The sequence below is a fragment of the Muscardinus avellanarius genome, assembly GCF_963383645.1.
Source record: "Muscardinus avellanarius genome assembly, chromosome: 19".
NCBI classification, from domain to species: Eukaryota; Metazoa; Chordata; class Mammalia; order Rodentia; family Gliridae; genus Muscardinus; species Muscardinus avellanarius.
Window position 1 is genome coordinate 49,578,515 of NC_137805.1, and position 7,904 is coordinate 49,586,418.

The 7,904-nt window shown below is 39.2% G+C and overlaps 1 pseudogene across 1 annotated transcript; it reads right to left on the reverse strand.

Annotated features, from left to right (window-relative positions):
* Positions 1 to 3,077: 3,077 nt before the first annotated feature.
* LOC308277435 (protein FAM204A-like) lies at positions 3,078 to 4,010 on the reverse strand (annotated as a pseudogene). Its single transcript has 2 exons — positions 3,537 to 4,010; positions 3,078 to 3,341 (listed from the first exon to the last, which is right to left on the reverse strand). The product of its transcript is annotated as a protein FAM204A-like (transcript).
* Between the last annotated feature and the right edge of the window lie 3,894 nt (positions 4,011 to 7,904).

Below are 7,904 nucleotides of genomic sequence, written 5' to 3' on the forward strand. Positions count from 1 at the left end.
GCTCACACTTGCCTTCCCACTGTTTTCTCACATTTACTGTCCCATTCACCTGGATTTCTGTTTCCCTGAGATCTGCTTTGCTGGCTGCTGCTCATCTTTCAGATCCATTTATGTGTCACCTTCCAGAAAAAATGACCCTGACTCACCTGCTAATCTTGATCATAGGGCTCTATATCCTTCTAACAGGGTCTGTAGTGACCCAATTTGTATATATACTGGTCTATTATCTGTCTTCTTCACTCAACTGTATGCTCTTTGAGGGCACCCAGGAGACACAGTGAATGCTCCAAAAATTCTTGGGGGAATGAGGGAAGATGGGAAAAAAGAAGAGGGGAGAGAAGAAGAAAGGGAGGTAGAGAAAAGAAAGGAAGTCCTGGCAATTCTTAGAGCCCACAAACTAACCACCAGAAACCCCTCTCTCCACCCAAGAGGTGGTTCAGATGAGAGATTCAGATTAATGTGAGAGCAAAACCTTTCTGTCTCCCTCTCTCTCCTTTCAGCCACCATGATGTGAGATCAGATCTTTTCTCTCTCCTTCTATCTGCTCCCAGCCGCCATTATGTGAGAGCAGATTCTTGCTTTTTTCCTCTTTCTGCTCCCAGCTGCCATGATGTGAAGCAGATCCTTGCTCCCTCCCTCTCTCTGCTCACAGCTGCCATGATGTGAAGCAGATCCTTGCTCCCTCCCTCTCTCTGCTCACAGCCACCATACCCTGAGATCTATAGACCACAGCTTCACATGGACTAAACCTGGAATCTCCAAGAAATTGTGAACAAAGAAATCTTTCTTCCTCTAAGTTGTGTGGTCAGTCATTTTGGATTATATCAGTGAAAATGCACAGAATATTCAGGGAGCAGAATCAAAATGGGGAAATGCTTTTAAGTTCCTCAGATCAATAGCCACAGTTGTTTGTTCTTTTGTGATTAGTATTTACACAGACCCTGGCCCTTAGTAGGGGTTTGTTAATGATTCAGGAGCAATTTGAATGGCATAAAATTAAAAGGACAAATTCCTTTGCCTGAAGTAAATCTGAGACAGTTTTGCTTCTGTTTCTCCCATTAAATGGTGCAAGTAGTTTTGATGTCTCCTCCTACAATTCTGCTGCCAACAGGAATGAATCCATTCAGGAAAAAGGAATCAATTTTGGAAGAAAAGGCTGATGGAGCATTTCTCTTCTGTCCCTATCACATCTGCATCCCTGAACTCCCCAGGTGACCCCATGAGCAGCCTGCCCAACAGCTAGAGTAAGGCCTGGGCTGTGAATACTCTGTGGTAGAATGTTTAATTGCCTTAGCTAGTACATAATTAATATCCCAGGGGGCTTCCTCTAATTAAAAACAAAACCACAATTAATGTTGTACCAAAGTATACACACATGGTGCCACTTAGAGGAACAGATTTACAAGGTGTTAACAACTCCAGAGTCGGCCCTACTATGGCACCAGGTGCTGCAAACCATCAAAATTAGAACCAAGTGAGTTTGGGGGGCTTAAGATACAATATCCAGTGAGGCCTGATGGGCGATTCCAAGAAACTTCTGAGGATCATTTGAAACTTGTACTTAATGCTCCCACCACAGACCCATTGAACTTACTGTTTGGTTTCCTCTACCTCTTCTTCCTTGGTTCTGTTGAAATTTGAATCTCTATTCAAACGTTGAGTCTTCAGAGATTCCATCTTTAATAATTTGTGTCTGTGTCTGTATCCTGCTTTATTTTTCTTGGTAGTATTTATTATCAACTGATATATATTTGTTTGTATTGTGAAATACAACCCAATCTCATTTGAGTTACCTTTAAAATACAAATACTCTAGGTGGGTGCTTTCTTAGGGTAGTGAATATGAGACAGGGAAATTAGAAATGTCAGGTCAGAAAAACAAGAGCAAAAAAATGAAACAAATGAGAACATTTATACATCCTGATGATAACAGTGGGCCATGATTTTAAAAACATGATAAACTCAAATTTTCAATCCCTTCACTTTTTATTCCTCTCTGAAGTTCTGTACTTTGGAAACATTTCTCTTGGGCCCATGAAATTCACATTATCAAGTTGTTCATTTGTTATTATTAATATTGTTGGTATCATTTATTATTACTACTTTGTTGTAACAAGGATTGAATCCAGGGGTCTTCTACCCTTGTATAACCCCAACCTTTTATTTATTTACAGCCTTTTATTTATTTTTTATTTTGGAGGGTCTAGGGATGAAACCCAGGGGCATTCAACCTCCGAGCTATACCCCCTGCCCTGTTTTTTTAAATTCTTTATTTTGAAACAGGGTCTCACTAAGTTATGGAGTGCCTCACTAAGTAGCTGAGGCTGCCCACGAACTGCAATCCTCTGGTCTCAGCCTCCTGAATGCTGGGACTACAAGCGTGCACCACCACACCCGGCTTTATTTAGGTTTGAAACAGGGTCTTGCTAGGTTGCTGAGAGTTTCACTAAGTTGTTGAGGCTGGTCTCAAACCTGTGATCCTCCTGTCTCTGCCTCCTAAGTATAGGATTACAGGTTACTTTTTTTTTTTTTTAGTCACAATTGCCTGTTTAAGATCACTCTGTGATCTCCAATAAAGTATCAATAATTGTTTTTATAGTATTAAGGTAATTACAGTCATTTGGAAAGGTGGCATGAATTAAAACTATTTTGTACTTATGACTAATCCATTATAAACAAAAACCAATTTAAAAACACAATTTCAGTAAAGTGTAATTATGCCAATAACAGATAAAAAAAGTACAAGGACCTCACTGGCTATGCTATACCAAACACATGAAAGCAAAATTGATTTTATACTGTGGGTCTATACAAATAAATAAATAAAAGCCTATCCTTTTTCCTCTATATATGCTTACGTCTCACAGAAATAAGAAAATGTTTCATATTTCATTCACTTCAATAGAATGAACTCTTAAGACAAAGATTGTAAAGAGTTGATAATCAACTCCCAAGTTTTATGCTTATTTTTTCCTACTTCTATCAATTTTCTGAGACATTTATCCTAAGCAGGAAAATATTTTCAGTTAATTGAGCCCACAAATTGAGTCTGTAAGTGTCCTGTAGAACTCTGCCAAATTACATATATCCCATGTTGCTTTGGGTTTCCCATCTCTTCTTTGCTTCAAACCCCCCATGCAAGTTTCTTCTTTTTTTTTGAGCAGCTTGTGGATTTTCAGCCTCCTATTTGGCTTTTGAAAACTTGTGACAGGCAATTTCTTTGGCAATCTTTCCCCCAAGATCTCGGGTAGCAAGCTGGTTGCTGAGCCCTTCAGCCTTCTCCACATCCCACTCCTCCAGAGCCTGCTCTATTTTCTTTTCAAGACCAGACTTGACAACCTTCTTTTTTTTTAAATTTTTTGGTGGTAGTGGGGATGGAACTCTTCTACCTCCGGACTACACTCCTAGACCTATTTTATATTTTATTTGGAAACAGGGTCTCGTAAGCCAGCAAGGCTGGCTTCGAACCAGTGTGATCCTCCTGTCTCTGCCTCCCAAGCCTGGGATGACAAGTGTGCGCCACCACGCCTGGCCAACCTTCTTTTTAACAGGAGGTTCAAATCTATCCTTAGCCCTAAAGTACTGAGTAAGCTCCTTCAACTGGGTTTCGTGTGAAGACTGTTCACTGTGAGATTCCTTTTAATTCTTCAATTTATCTCTTCTGGAGTGTTTTCTTTTTTTCCCTCTGAATCTTTAAGCTGAGATTTTCTGTTCTGAATGTTTTTTGTGCAGTTCTTGAAAGTTGTTCCCCATATTTAAGGGAATTCCAGAAGGGCATTCCTCATATGCATTTGTTTTAACCTCTGTTTCTCTTTTTGGTCCATCTGCTGGGAAAGCTGAGATTTCAGTTTCTCTACAGATCTCATCTCTTTTTTCTTCCTGTAAGTTAAGTTCAGACTCCTCTAGTGTGGCTTCATCTCCAGAACTCGACTCAACATCTCTTTCATTTAGACCAGGAGGCAGCAGCCCACTCCACATCTTGTCTTTGGTCAGGAAGCGGCCGCCCAGCGTCCATCTTCAAACCCCGGCAACATCGCCCAGGTGACTTATTTTAATGTACATGTCCTGATGATGAATTATTTCAGCCTCCTCTTTTTACTGTCTAAAAAAATCTTTATTTTGCCTCTATTCTTAATGAATATTTTCACTGGATATGGAATTCTAGGTTAGTATTGGCTTTCTTTTAGCATTTTATGCATCTTATTTCATTATCTTTTGTAGCACATTCTTTCTATTGAGAAATCTTCAAGGACCCTTACTGCTGTTCCTATGTATGTAGTATGTCACTTGTCTCTGGTTGCTGTGAGGCTTGTCTTGGCAGTCATGTGTGTGTGTGTGTGGGGGGGTGGCTGTGGATTGAACCCAGGGGCAGTCTACCTCTGAGCTATACCCCCAGCCTAATTTTTTATTTTTTATTTTGAAACAGGGTCTCACTAAGTTGCAGAGGGCCTCACTGAGTAGCTGAGGCTGGCCGCATACCTGCAATCCTCCTGTCTCAGCCTCCCAAGTACTGGGATTACAAGTGTGTGTCATCACGTCCAACTTCAAATGCATATACTTATATTATCTTTTTAGTGTCCTATAACTCTATGACACACCCAGGTGTTTTCTATTATTTTCTGTATATACTTTAGTTTGGTCATTTTTCACTTTTTTTTAAAGCTTACTAATCCTGTATTCTAGTGTGTCTAATTTGCTGTCAGCTAGAAATCTAATGGATTTCTTTTTTAAATTTTATTTATATGTGGAACATATTGAAAATGGTATACATTTACACTGTGCTTCGTGCCCTCCCCCCGTTCCCCTTTTCCCTTCCCAAGAATGAGTGTCCAGGTTGACCATGCTATATTCATACTTTTACTCATATTCGGAAGTAGCTCCTCCATTAATCAACCTCAGCCTTCTTCCTCTCCTATCCTTCCATATCAGCTTTGCTGAGGTTTCCCTCTGGTATCCCCAATGCTCCCTAGCTTGAGCATATTAGAGAAAACATATGTCCCTTCTCTTTCTGTGCTTGGCTGATCTTACTTAACATAATGTTCTCCAAATCTTTCCATCTTCTTGCGAATGCCATGATTTTGGTCTTCTTTACAGCTGAATAGAATTCCATTGTATGTATTTCCCATAATTTTGCAATCTGTTCATCTGTTGATGGAGACCTAGATTGGTTCCATATTTGGCTATTATGAATTGTGCTGTTATGAACATAGGCATGCATATGTTACTATTGTTCTCTGATTTCAACCCCTTTGTAAAAATACCCAGGAGTGGTAGAGCTGGATCAAATGGTGGATCTATTCCCAGTTTTCTAAGGAATCTCCACACTAATCTCCATAGTGGCTGAACTGGGTTGCATTCTCACCAACAGAGTAAAAGAGTTCCTCTTTCCTCACATCCTCACCATTACTTGTTGAATTTCTAATTTTGACCATTATGTGTTTTCACTCCAGAGTTACCATTTAATTTTTTGTGTGTAATTTCAATTTTCTGGTAAAATTCATGTCTTCACCTCTCTAGTACATATTTCTATTTTTGAGCATATTAATGTCAGTATTTGAAAATCATTGTTGTAAATCTGTTTCTATCATCTATTATACTCTCATTTTAAGATATGCAGTCCTTTGTATGGCTAATGATTTTAATCAAATGCTATTAATGCATAATGTAGAGACTCCAGACAATATTTTCCCCCAGAGACATTTGTTTTCTGCTAGACAGAAAGTGGATTTATCTCTTTAATTCAGCCAGGAACTGTGCTGAGTCAGGCTGTATGGTAGGTAACCCAGTGCTATAGTTGTAATGAGAGTAGTGTCCCCTAGAGTCTATAGCTAATGGCATGGCGCCATGATGGTGTTATGGGCAGGTACTGTGGACCTTTAAGAGGCAGGACCTAGTAGGAGGTCCTTAGGTCGTTAGAGTGTGGCCTCAAAGGGGATTATGGGATCCCCCCTCTGGTTCAAGATATGACTGCTCACTATGACAGGCATTCCCTCCACATTATGCTGCCATGTGACCTCGCCAGATACCAAGCCAGTGGGGTCCCACCCAACCTTGGACTTTGAACCTCCAAAATTGTGAACTAAATAAGACTTTCCTTCCTTCCTTCCTTCCTTCTTTTTTCTTTTTTCCTTTCTTTCATTCTTATCCTAGGGGTTGAAGTTGGGGGCATTATACCTCTGAGCAACTGCAGTAAACATGTATTTAATCATATTAACCCAGGAAGGGGACATGATTATCCCAGGTAATACAGACTCAGAGACTTCACCCAAGATCATATGGATAGTATGTGGTGGACCCCAGAGAGGAGCCCAGGTTTTTATAAATACCCTCTTCTAACTTTTTTCCAGAGAGAATAGAGTTGCTATTAAATGCAATTTCTCAGAAAATTAAGATCTCTTATGGAACTCCCAAATTCTCCAATCTGCTCAAGTTTCCTGAAATTGTATCATGGCTGGGTTACAACATGTGCACACACTTCATTTGATATAGTTCAGTCAAATTGCTTTCCAGAATGGCCACGCCAGTCCATTCTCTTCCAGCTGGGCCTGTGGGCTCTTATAAGGCTCTTATCCCTACATCCCTGCCAACACCTGGCATTACCACCCTACTAATAGTTGCCAGACTAATAGTGTAACTCAGTGAGATATCATTTATCAGATTGCTAATTAATACGAGTATCTTTTATTTCACTTGTTGGCTAGGTATCTATTTCTCTCGAAAATTTTCTTTCTTTTTATTGGTGCATTCTAGTCATACATCTTAGTGGAATACAAGATGATAGAGGCAAATATCACTCCTTTAGCCCTTCCCCACCTCTCATTCCATTCCCTCTCCCCTCCCTTCTGCTCATGTTTGGCTTAGTGATGGATTTAATATGTTTGTGAATGTACATTATGTACAAGGAATTTCCATCTTTCCTCCCTTGCCAGCCTTTTTTTATTGTGGAATATATGCATATGTACACGTATATTATATATACACATATATTATATATATTTTATAAATATCATTTATCTATCTGTCTACTTATCTAATTTTTTTGGTACTGGGCATCAAACCTGAGGGCATTCTGCCTCCAAGTTATGCCCAGTTCTATTTTATTTTTTATTTTGAAACAGTCTAAGTTGCTGAGGATTTCACTAAATTGCTGACACTGACCTCAAACCTATGATCCTCCTGTCTCAGCCTCCAAAGTACTTGGATCACAGGTAGGTGTGGGCCACCATGCCCAACTTCTGTAATTTTATTACTAATTTAAAGGGCTTCTCTGACTAATAGTCCAATATTTTTTCCCTTGTCAGCTTCAGAAATTACAAATATCTTTTCCCAATTTGTCATCTATTATCTTGATGTACATGTCCATTTTTAAAGAGAAATACTTAATTTTTATTTTTTTTTGTTTAGTACTGGGGATGGAACCCAAGAGCATTCTACCTCCGAGCTACACCCCTCCTTTTTATTCTTTATTTTGAAACAAGATTTAGTATGTTGCAGAGAGCCTCACAAACTAGATGAAGCTGTCCACAAACCTGTGACAGTCTCCTAAGTACAGGTATTATGAGCTTCAGCCTCCCAGGTACTGAGATTACAAGTGTGAGCCACCACGCTTAACTCAATTTTAATTTGTCTTTTACTAAATAAAATAGAGATATAGAAAAATCACAAGAGACAAATGTTTAACTTAGTAAATTATTATACATGTAACCCTTTTAACTATCACACAGGTCAAAATACATATTAGTGCCCACTTTCAGTCTTTGTATTGACATCTCTTTGTTCATTTCAGTTGTTTCTAGTTTATTTTCTAGTTGATTGCTCAGAAAGGGCTCTTAGAGAAAACATTTCCTGTGTGTAACAATTACTCCCTCCTGTTTCAACTGTCCAGGTTCCTTTCATTTGGACCCT